This window comes from Ursus maritimus, unplaced genomic scaffold, assembly GCF_017311325.1.
Source record: "Ursus maritimus isolate PB19 unplaced genomic scaffold, ASM1731132v1 scaffold_19, whole genome shotgun sequence".
Lineage (NCBI taxonomy): Eukaryota > Metazoa > Chordata > Mammalia > Carnivora > Ursidae > Ursus > Ursus maritimus.
Genome location: NW_024424341.1, coordinates 47,746,777 through 47,757,937, shown reverse-complemented (window position 1 = coordinate 47,757,937; position 11,161 = coordinate 47,746,777). Strand labels below are relative to the sequence as shown.

At 44.1% G+C, this 11,161-nt stretch overlaps 1 protein-coding gene across 1 annotated transcript in view; it reads left to right on the top strand.

Annotated features, from left to right (window-relative positions):
* Nucleotides 1-11,161, top strand: part of LOC103657337 (zinc finger protein 91-like) — a 686,132-nt gene that overhangs the window by 115,973 nt on the left and 558,998 nt on the right. The window lies entirely within an intron of this gene.

Below are 11,161 nucleotides of genomic sequence, written 5' to 3'. Positions count from 1 at the left end.
TATTTAATTATTAGTGTGAGTTATGTTCAACACTTGGATGTTGAAGAAAATGTACAGGTGCTAAAATCTGGGTTTCTCCAAGGCAACAAACAATAGAATGGATATCTATGTATCTCTTTTTGTATTTTCGGTATCTCTATTTGCATAGACCTATAGATACAGAAGAAGATATAGGCATATGATAAATAGGAAGCAATCTCTATTTCTCTATAAATCTCTACATAGAGAGAGGGGAAAGATTTCTTTAATGAATTGGCTAACCCGATCGTGAGAGATGGCAAGAGTCACGTGTGCACGTCCAGCAGGCAGGAGGGCCAGGGAAGAGCTGATGTTGAAGCTGGAGAATCTCCAGACAGTCGAAACAGACGCAGGTCAGTAGGAAAGAGCCCCTTCGGAATACACAGCTAATTACTGTGTTCTCCAGAATACACTGTCTAGTAAGTGGTATGGTTTCATTTGCATAAATTTAATGTAAACTATTTGAAATGGGAAAAAATACAAATAATTTCTAAAGAGTTAAACATCATCTTCGACTATTTTGACTACACGGATGAGAATAGATAGCATTTTGAAGCATGCCTTAGTGTACGCCTTCCACCAGAAACAAATCAGAATTACGGTAGAGAGAGAACAATATAATCAAGAGCATATGCATTTTTCTTAGATGTATAAGTAAATAAAAATTAGTGAAGGAGAAAATATTTTAATTGTTAAACAGGATTAAAAGACAAAAAATAGCTCTGCAATTTAAAGCTTATTTTTCTAAGTATAGGAAAAGTTAATTGATCGAATAACTGGAACATTCAGTAATGAAAATTGCTCCAATTTCACAGCTGGTAAGTAGAATAGACATAAATACACGACATGACTTCTAGCCTCGTGATAGATGAAATTAAAATGAGTGGTAATAAAGAGTGTTGGTGAGGCCAGGAGGAAACACTATGTATAAAATAGGACATAAGTGCAACTTTGCGGAAGAGCTCCTGTCCGGTATCTATAAAAATTTCGAATTCATTCACCTTTGAAGCAGTAATTACAGTTCACATTCTACAACTCAATGAAATATATACAAATTTGTCTGAAACAGGAATCACAACATTCTTTATATGGAGGAAGTGAATCATGACATAGGTAATCAATAAGAAAATACATGGATCTTTTAAAGAATGTCCTAATTCCATTTTTACTAATAAAACATCTCTAGGGGCGCCTGGGTGGCTCAGTCAGGTAAGCGTCTGCCTTTGGCTCAGGTCATGATTCCAGGGTCCTCGGATGGAGACCGGAGTCAGGCTCCTTGCCTATGGGGGGCCTGCTTGTCGCTCTCCCTCTCCCTCTGCCCCCCCCCATTGTCTGTCTGTTGCTCTTTTTCTCTCTCAAATCTTTAAAAAAAAAAAGCTCTACAATAGATCTCTCTAAAATAGAGGACATGAATGTTGAGAAAAGCTGCATCACGTTCTAGAACACAATAAGCAACAAAATGGTATGCATACCTTTAACTCAATATCTGTGTGTATATATTTATTTATACAGCTAGAAAATCTGAGTGTATGTTTCTGTAGAGAGGGAGTCATGATGCGTATATAATAGTAAAGAATAGAACTTATTTCTCATTCAGAAGTATTTGAAATATTTGCCCAAAAAAGCCATGTTGCATTGGTACAACTGTTGGAACCACACTTGAAACCGTCCATCTGATCACAAAGCCAAAGTTCTAGGTTGCTTCCTCTGTTGAATTGTAAGCATTTTTCTCTCGTTTATACTGAATGCTGCAGAGCAATTATTTGGTATACAGCTGGCCTTCAGTTCAATGCATGTAGTATCTATTAATAGATCTCCAATTTTCAGATATCTACATTGATTCTTATTGTAAAAACTAAGTCTTTATTAAATCAAGTTTGTCATATGATTTTAAAGGTAGTGTCACTAAGAACTGATTTCCGGTTATGGAATGATTTTATTCTATTCCCTATAACACCTCTGTTTGGTATTCAGTAATGCTCTCATTCACTCTCCAAAGAGCATTTTAAAATCTGGTGGAGCAAATTCCCCCTTAGTACTTGCTTTTTTCAGAATTTTGCACTTTATTGGGGCCATTGACCTCAACTGGATTACATGTGCAGTTTCTTTAATCCCAGTCTACACAGAGCAGCCCGAATTTCCAATGCCCACTAACACTACAGGCGGTCCCTCCTCTTTGATATCCAGAACTTGACCTCCAACTCCAAAAGGAATCTTGGCGTCAAAGCTGATCCACTCCCAACACAAACCTCAGAAGCTTTAGGTCATTACTTCATGGTGAAAATTGTTCAGGGCACGTAAAAAGCCTGAGGAGAAAGAAGTGAGAACTGACAGGGGCTTCTGTGATGTAGAAGAGAAATATTCAGAGAGCCAGCCTTCAGTAGAACAAGAAAATAAGGCAACATGTCAATGAAAAGAAGCCCATTGGGCAGGACACCTCAGAGGTAGAGAAGTAACAGGTTTCAAGTTGTAAAAAATGGAATTGTGCAAAGACAGGAAACATCATGGACCTGAGACATCCCATCCCTGAAAACCAGTGGGCAGTCTCCTTCTCCCTCTGCCTGCCCTGCTTGTGCTCTCTCTCAAATAACATCTTTTAAAAAAAATCAAACATTATCCTGTTTAAAAAAATGTAGGCACAACAACAAAAACTCTCAGAACTACTAATTTACCCTTCCTTTCTGTATTTTTCTGTTCCTCCCTACTTCACTCCTGTAGAATACGAACATTTTTTCCCAATCAATAGGGAAACAGAAGATGAGGCCGATAGGTGGGGCGTGGTGTCCACCTCCTCTTGGTTATTACAGGACACCTAGTGCCCAGCGCGCGGGGTATTATGGGGGTGACATCACATCGTATGTGCAACACGGTGCACCATATCTTCCTGGGAAACAGAAAATCAGTGTCAGGCAACATTGCCGTAACCAACGTAGGATTACTGCAGGGTGCCTGGCTTGTCATGATGAGCAGGTGGGTCTCTCGGAATCCCGTAATCCTACAGAGAACAGCCTCTGAGGGACAGTTTCTAACACAGATACATTTTTTTAACTATGGAGTAATGGTGTGCGTAAGGGAGACACTGATTCTGTGTCTCCTAGAACACCTGCTGTCTGATGATGGAGAGACTGCTGAACTGAGAGTAAGGCATTAAACTTTGCATCGTGTGTTTAGAGACAGCTGTCAGGGATCAAATGCACGTTGTGACATTTTCCTGGTTTACAAATATTTTAGTATCCAGCCTAAGCTCAACATGAATTTCTCAACAACTCTCTACCATGCACAAGATTTCACCTGTCTCACTTTTGGCATAGTTTCATTAATCTCAGGTGTGAATAGAACATACGTGATCTGAAAATAGTAAACATTCATTTCTACACACTGTTATGTCCATGACTGAAGTTTCATAGTCAGGGTATCAGTCAATGGTTTCATAAGTGATGATATTACTGGTCACTCACTGGGACACCTGACACTGCAGCTGGCACTGGCACACAAGCAAAGAAGTCCTGTCTGATAAGGGAGTCATTCTGTTTTCCTTAAAACCAGGTTAGTCACAGGGGGAGAGTCTTTTTCTATCATACTCAGAGTTCACCTAACGTAATAAGAACCCCAAATCATTTTTCATACTCGATATTGGCCTGTAGAATATTTATACAAGGAAAAAAAACCTGTGAAAACCAGAATTATTGAAAAAAATCTCTCAATCTAAATTAAAATGTCAGGGTATAGGAAGGCAACACTAAATAGAGATCTAATTTATGACAAGCCCAGTGTCATAATTTATTAGCTAGGACAGCTAAGAAGATCATCTTGCCCCACCCCAGCACTCCGCCCCTTACGCAGTGTCTGCATGTTCACGTACAGGCTACCATTCTGTGCCTCCTTTGTTTTCCTCTGAAAATGAAAGCGATGTATGGGCCCTTACTAAAGACTTGTTAAGATTTTAAAAATCAATGCATGTACAGTGTCCATACCAGTGATCCATGCAAATGGTTATATAAAGGCTACTATGGTAAACTCTGGAAGCCTCTAAACAAAAGCACCTTTTTTAGTAATTTCCTTTGAGTAGGAACTAGTAAGTAAATGGAAACTATTGGCTCTCAGCTGACATGCTCCCTATAACTCCTGCCTCATATTTCCAACAGGAATCTGGCAACAAAGGTGCATAAGCCGTCATCTGGAAACCAGCAGAATAGCCTCGGGACACTTGACAATAGGAGTAACATTTCTAGTATAGTTGAAATCCTGAGAAATTTCTCTCTCCTTTACCGTTGTACCTGACTTTTCTCTCCACTGGGACCAGGGAGGTCCACAGACCTGATTCTCAAACACCGGACCACAGCCAACTCCTTTGCTGCTTCTTTCTAAAGGAGGTCACCCTGGGGCGCCTGGGTGGCCTCAGCTGTGAAGGTTGCATTCAGCTCAGGTTATGATCCCAGGGGCCGGGGATCGAGCACCACATTGGGCTCCCTGCTCAGCGGGAAGCCTGCTTCTCCCTCCCACTCCCCTTGTGTTCCCTCTCTCACTGTCTCCTCTGTCAATAAAATCTTCACAAATTGGTAAATAAAGGAGGTCACCCAGATGATGGCAGGTCTAGGATTGGAAAACTGTCTCAGTGATCTTGGATGCAAACTTGTGTTAGCGCTCACGAAGAGGGCAGGGCCGTCTGGTGGCACCACCGCCCCCTGCGTGCACTTCAGGGAACACGGTCAGTCCCGAACTGCAGGTGGGCAGAAGCGAAAGATCAAACTCCCAAGTACATGGAGCCCTCTATGCTCCCTTATTGGATGCTATATACAGGATTAATCTGCTTTTCCTAAGCATGGGAGGCCAAATCGAACAGCTTACACGTCACAAAGAAGAAAGATTTTGGATACTGTTCTGCTACATTTCAAGGAGAAATCACAGTGCATGCTATTATTGCCTGAGTGCACACCTTCGGGAGGCTGGAATGGTCTGGGCCAGCGGCTCCTGGTTTTTCAGGCTGACCAGGCAAAAGCAGCAGGGGTCCAACACGTTCATAGAAAGTGGGTTTTCCCAGATCCCCAGGGACCACAGTCACCCAGAACATTCTTGTCGTGCGGAGCTTTCTGTATCCTCGAACACGCTCCCCTCCAGCTGCCAGGTGTGCAGTGTTCTTGGGAATAACCCCAGCTGGGTGATGGTGACCATCCCTGCACTATTTCTGCTGCCTGTTTCCCAACTGTCTGCCCCTTTCTTCTCATGAGTCATGACTCAGTCTACCTGGGCTCTGCTAGGACTGGATAGGACTCAAGTCCCTCAATATAATGAGAGAGATGTAAATTCTGGGTTTTAACAACGTTCAGATATTTATCATTCATCCCCTGCCAAGCCTAAGCTCTATTATTCAACACATTACAGAAGTAGTGACCAAGACAGACAGACGAGAGCCCTGCCCAATTAAAAGCAAACTGTAATAGCAATTTAAGGGAATGTAAGGGATTGCCTTGTATTGTGGACTTGTAGCTTTCAAATTTATTAATGTTTAAAGGAGAAAGTAGAGTCTATGCAGTTAACGAAATGTTAGCGTGCTAAAACAGTCTGTAAATTATAGAGAAATATTTGACTGTGTAACTTTCACGTGACAAATGAAGATTTCCAGGTGTCAAGCAGGCATGGGACTTTGGACAATTTTATCAATAAGGAAGCAAATATGATGGTCATTCAAGAAGCTGAAGAAAACAATGGACGTACAGAATAATGAGGGGCTGTGGTGCAGAGTGGCAAATTCAGTTTAGGGCAGCAGGGAAGTGGTGGGTCAGCTTACCAACTTTGCACAATCCATCCTACGGAGATGGTATTCATTTGAAACGTGACATTCAGAAGAAACTTAGTATATTTAAATTCATGTGAAATGTGCATATATGAACTTGAATGTATGTTCAGGGAGGGCAAAAAAAGACGTACTTGCTAATCTTGTAAAGATCTCTGGTGAATATGAAAAGTTTATATCACACACAGCTTGGACAAAGGCATAATTCGGGGATCTATAAAAGGCAATTCTGTTTCTTTTTTAGTGATTATATCAATTGACCCTGCTGGTCTTAGACTTTTAGGGGTTCACCGCATGGTCTTCAAAGTGACAAAGTCTATATGAAGTAATCATTACATTTGGAGTAGGTTAAGAAAAGGCATTTAAGGAGAGGCTGTTGTGTTTGTTTGTTGGGCGTTTGTGACGGTGGGGTTTCTATGGGAGCTGAACAACCTGAAAAATTACTGTCTCACAGTTCGGGGAGGTTCTTAGAAACCTGAAGCCAACCTGTTGGCAGGGCCACACTTCATCTCAAGAATTGAGTCTTCCCTCTTTCTCACTTCTGGGGACCGTCAGCTCTCCTCGGCCTTCATCGGCTGGCAGCTGCATCGCTCAGTCTCTGCCCTCATCACCACACACTGTTGTGTGTGTGTCTCATTTCCCTCGTCTCATTAGGGACAGCAGGCATTGAATTCGGGTTTACCTGAATCCAGTACGACCTCATTTCGGCTGGACTCGTCTGCAGAGATCCTTTGCCCAAGGAGGTTACAAGTACGGGCACTGAGGAGGAGGACTTGCGCAGGTTTGAGGCACGCTGTGTAACCTCCACAGGCCTGGGCACTAGGGAGTTAACTGTCACTGAGGGATTGCGCACGCACAGGTCTGAAGGTTGGGAGTGGGACCATGCAGGGATATTAAGGATATGAGGCAGGGGTGCCTGGGCGGCTCAGTCAGTTAAACACCTGCTTCAGCTCAGTCATGATCCAGAATCCTGGGAGCAAGTCCCACACAGGGCTCCCTGCTCAGCTGGCAGCCTGCTTCTCTCTCTCCCTCTGCTGCTCCCCCTGCTTGGGTTCTCTTGGCTCTCTCTCAAATAAAGTCTTTTAAAAAAGTCTTTAAGAAAAAAAAAAAAAGGATATGAGGCAATAGATGTCCTGAGGGAATAAGAGGGTGAAGGAAATCATGTGGAAGGAAGGGGATTATGGGTGATGAATTCATTGGCAAAAGAGAGTTCAAAGGCAAGGAATGGTGGGTAAAGGCAGACAAACCTTACTGCCTGGGAAGGGCGAAAGAACATAAGGGTGGAAGGGGATAGTTGCTTGTGAGTGGAGGCCTGGGGGTGGTTCGTGCTCTAACCAGAGATGAATGGTGGCAAGAAAGCCGATGCCTGGGGAACATAAGACACACGTGTGTTGTGGGTGGAGGATCATTGGAGCTGGGAGAACAGCTGACATCAGATGCGTTTAAGGACCCGTGAGAAAGTGTTAGGGAGTGTAGGGTTGGGGATAACGGGTGCAGGGTCATGAGGAATCTAAGGACTCTGATAAATGATGGCTGAGACATGAGGGTAGTGGACATAAAAGACACAATAAATGGGCTGAAGTTATTAGAATGAGTGGTGGGAGGAGATAAATGACCATGGGAGAGGAGGAAAGAATGGAGTCAGGGACAATGGAAGGAAGTTTGAACTGAGGGCTCTGAATAGGTGAAGAGGGGTTTACTGGTGTAGAAGTCTAACGTGCTCAAGATGAATGTAGAAGAGCAGGAGAGAAGCCTGAAGCTATTTGGGAGGGAGAGTGCTAGGGTTCGCGGTATCTACAGGTCATGCAAGATTCAGGTCACCATGGGGGATAGAGGTGGCGGGTGAGGAGGGGTGGAGCTGGGGGTGATGGAGTTCCAGGAGTTCTCTTGGAGGTCACTAATTCATTCTCCTCCTCACTAATTCCCTGATTTGCTTTTGATTCACAATTGTCAACAGTTTCTAATTTCGGTCCATGAGGCAATACCCTTATTTTTATAAAATACTCAGTAAGCTTTTCAATGGAATATACGGTAAAGGACTACAGGTAAAATTGTGAGTCAACGAGAGTTGATTTTTCTCTTTTTGGGGATACTATGGACAAGGTGTGACATGGAGAGGCACGTGGCAACCAGGAGAAGGAGATGGATGCTGTCAACATCTGAATGGTCCCAGAAGTAGATTCACTGCTAGAGGCTGCACAGAAAGTCCAATCCCTCACGAAACCTTGCTTTTGACCTTGTTGGACCCCAAAGAAAACCCAACCAAGCCCACTGCAATTCAGACATACAAAGAGCAGAGTTTTCTTTTGAGCTCCTAAATGTGTGAAAATTGGTGATGGTAGAGACAGAAAACACCTACACATAGGCAGAACTTAATTGTAAAATAAAAATTAGACAATATAAATGTTCAAAATATTTAAATAAAATAAAATCCTTCTTAATTGCCACCAATCAGTAATAGTTTAATCTTGGACGTAAGAGCTCAGCAGTTTGAGCTGTACCCTCTTTCTTGTGCAATTTCAGAGCATATGTGAAGTTCCATTTGAAACTGTAGAACACAAACTATTTTCGCACTTGGTTCAATGTTTACATAAATATTCTCATATCTAACTTACTATGAATCAAATTGCTTTCCTTAACCAACGTAGTATGAGGGTGGCGTTTCACACCAGTAGAAATGGATTTACTCCATTCCTAAAATACCATACCCCACAGTAATAGGAAATATAACACCCTTGTTGAAACACCTCCTTGTTTATACACTTACATAGTTAAACGTATCACTCTCCCGCTACGAGCACATCGTGAAAAGTGGATCTTTGATCTGTACATGTGCCTTCACTGGGGTTCTGGGCATGAGGCTGTTGCACCATCATGAGTGTGCATTCTTACAATGAGTGGACAATTGCTGAACTAACCTTGCAAATAGATAAAAACAACCACAACAACCAACCTATCCCTCAACTGTTTCCACTGTGAAAGAAATTCAACAGGGAAACCATTAGACTCAAGTGGCTTTACGCCTCGGTAGCCTCTGTAAGCAAACAACTTACTTCACAGTCAATGCGCCGGAGTGGAAGAAAATGAACTTAAGAACAAGCAATTACTGCCAACTAGACCTTCCAAAAATAAGGCAACTGCTTTAGGTATATTCAATCAGTGTCCTTGCTTTCCTTCCATATCCTCTCTATAAAAACCTCCTCGCTAGGTCCTACAGGTGGAGCATGCCTCGTCATTTGAAGAGACAAATTAACTCTTGAAAATTTGAATGTGTATCGCTTCATCTCTTTTAAAGATTTTATTTACTTATTGAGAGAGACAGAGCGAGCAGGGGACGGGCAGATGGAGAGGAACGACAGAGTCTCAAGCAGATTCTGCACTGAACTCAGAGCCCACACTGGGGCTCGATCATCACCAGATTGACCTTAGCCAAAATCAGAGTCCCACGCTTAACCGACTGAGCCACCCAGGTGCCCCATATCACTTCATCTTTTAACACCAAGCACTACCGCTTTGCTCACTGGCTTGCAACGCAGGCTCAGGACTCAGTGTGACAGCTTTTCTTGCCTCTCTCTCACTCACCTTCACACATGCACACAAGAAACTAACACAACTCCTTCTCACTTCCCCAGATTTCACTCCGTCGCGGCTCCCCACGACTTTCCCACCACGTGCTACACATGCCCACAGAGGACGTGCAGCACGGCCCTCCTCAGGGCCAAAACCCACAGGCACATGTCCTCCCTTCACCTGCCCTGGTCTCCAAGAACCGGCCTTGAATCCAACCTCAACCCGGCCCGCATGCGGAGGTCACCCTTCAGGCAAGCTGGGACCAGAGCTACGACAGACCAGTCCTCCCTCTGGTGGTGTTATCAGGTTCAGAGTTCTGGATGCCTTCTCCCATGTCTGCCCTTCCTAGGGCCAAAACTTCACACGTGCAGAGCAAGCACACAGGTGAACCCCGAGGTCCTGAGTCAGGCACCTGCCACAATGCAGAGGACACCAGAGCGCATGGGGACAGGGGTTGGTCTTCCCTGATCACCCTGTGCAATCACGAACACCTAAGGCGCCCATCAGCTCCACCTGTCCCTGCAGACCTGCTGACGCCCCTGGATTCCTGTTTCAAACTTCGGGCCTAACATTGCGGGCACAGAGCTCAGCTGCCCCGAATTCCATAGGAGATAGTCCCTCTGCGTAAAGGGGGCTTGCGGAGCCTAAGAAAATTGTCAGTTCAGATTCTGCCAGTTATTCAACCTGAGACCACAAAACTGCCCTCCACACTCCTCTGCCAGTTCCTGATCCTTCCTCCTCAGAACGGTTCAGAACACAGAGTTCCTGGCAGCTCCATCTCCTGGGAGGCCCAAGTTAGCATTCACACTTTCTGAGGCTCAGACTCAGATAAGGAGAACAAAGGACTTACAATTTGCTGGTCAGTTTCACCTTTCTGGTGAAAACACTGCTTCCAAGATGACACAGAGCATCCCACCTTCCATTCCTGGGATGTCCATTCATAGTCCACACATTAATGATAACCAAAGACAAAGTGCAAATGATCCACCCTTCCTTCCTGTCTCCCAGTTTGCTCTCTATATATGTGCCATCATATCCAACATTATTTTTAAGACTACTGATCATGAAAAGAAGAGAATCTCTACTCCCAAGAAGGCACACCCAGTATGCAAACCTTCCTGGGAAAACGATCATAGAGTACCCAATTCCCAGACCTTTAGAAAGATTAGCATGCATAACATATGGAAGATTCCCAGCAGCGTCCTGGGCCCAGGGCCGCCTCCTATACGTGAAGCACGTAGTAGGTGCTCAATGAACAGCCCTTTGATGCATGAGCACATACCATTTCTCCCAAACAGCCGTGCACAGACACCACTGCCTCATCTAGTCCCTTCCCCACTTGCTGGGGATGAGCAGAGAATCTCATCTCCGTGGAGCTGCTAGTCGCCTTCGCTGGGAATGGCAGTATTTGTACTGACATAGGATGGTTTGGTAGAAGGGACTCGGGTGTGCTCTTCTGCTGTCTCTGGACTAGGGCTACTGGAAACAAAGTCTGGGAACAGCAACCTCAATGGTTGTTAAAAGTACACTACGGGCTTCATCCAGACCCAGGGATTTGTGATATCCGAGGGTGGGTCCCCAGAGTCTGTTTCTGTAGGAACCTCAACGGTTTGTATCTACAGGAAATTCTGACAAGAATGTTTAGAAAATTCGGTCTCAGGTTTTGCTTCACATTGGGATCCCCTGTGTAGTTTTTAGAACTACCATCTCCAGTGTCTCAGCCCCAGGGGTCGCACGTTGTCCTTGATGGAACCTAACATTATGGGTCTTCATGGTGAC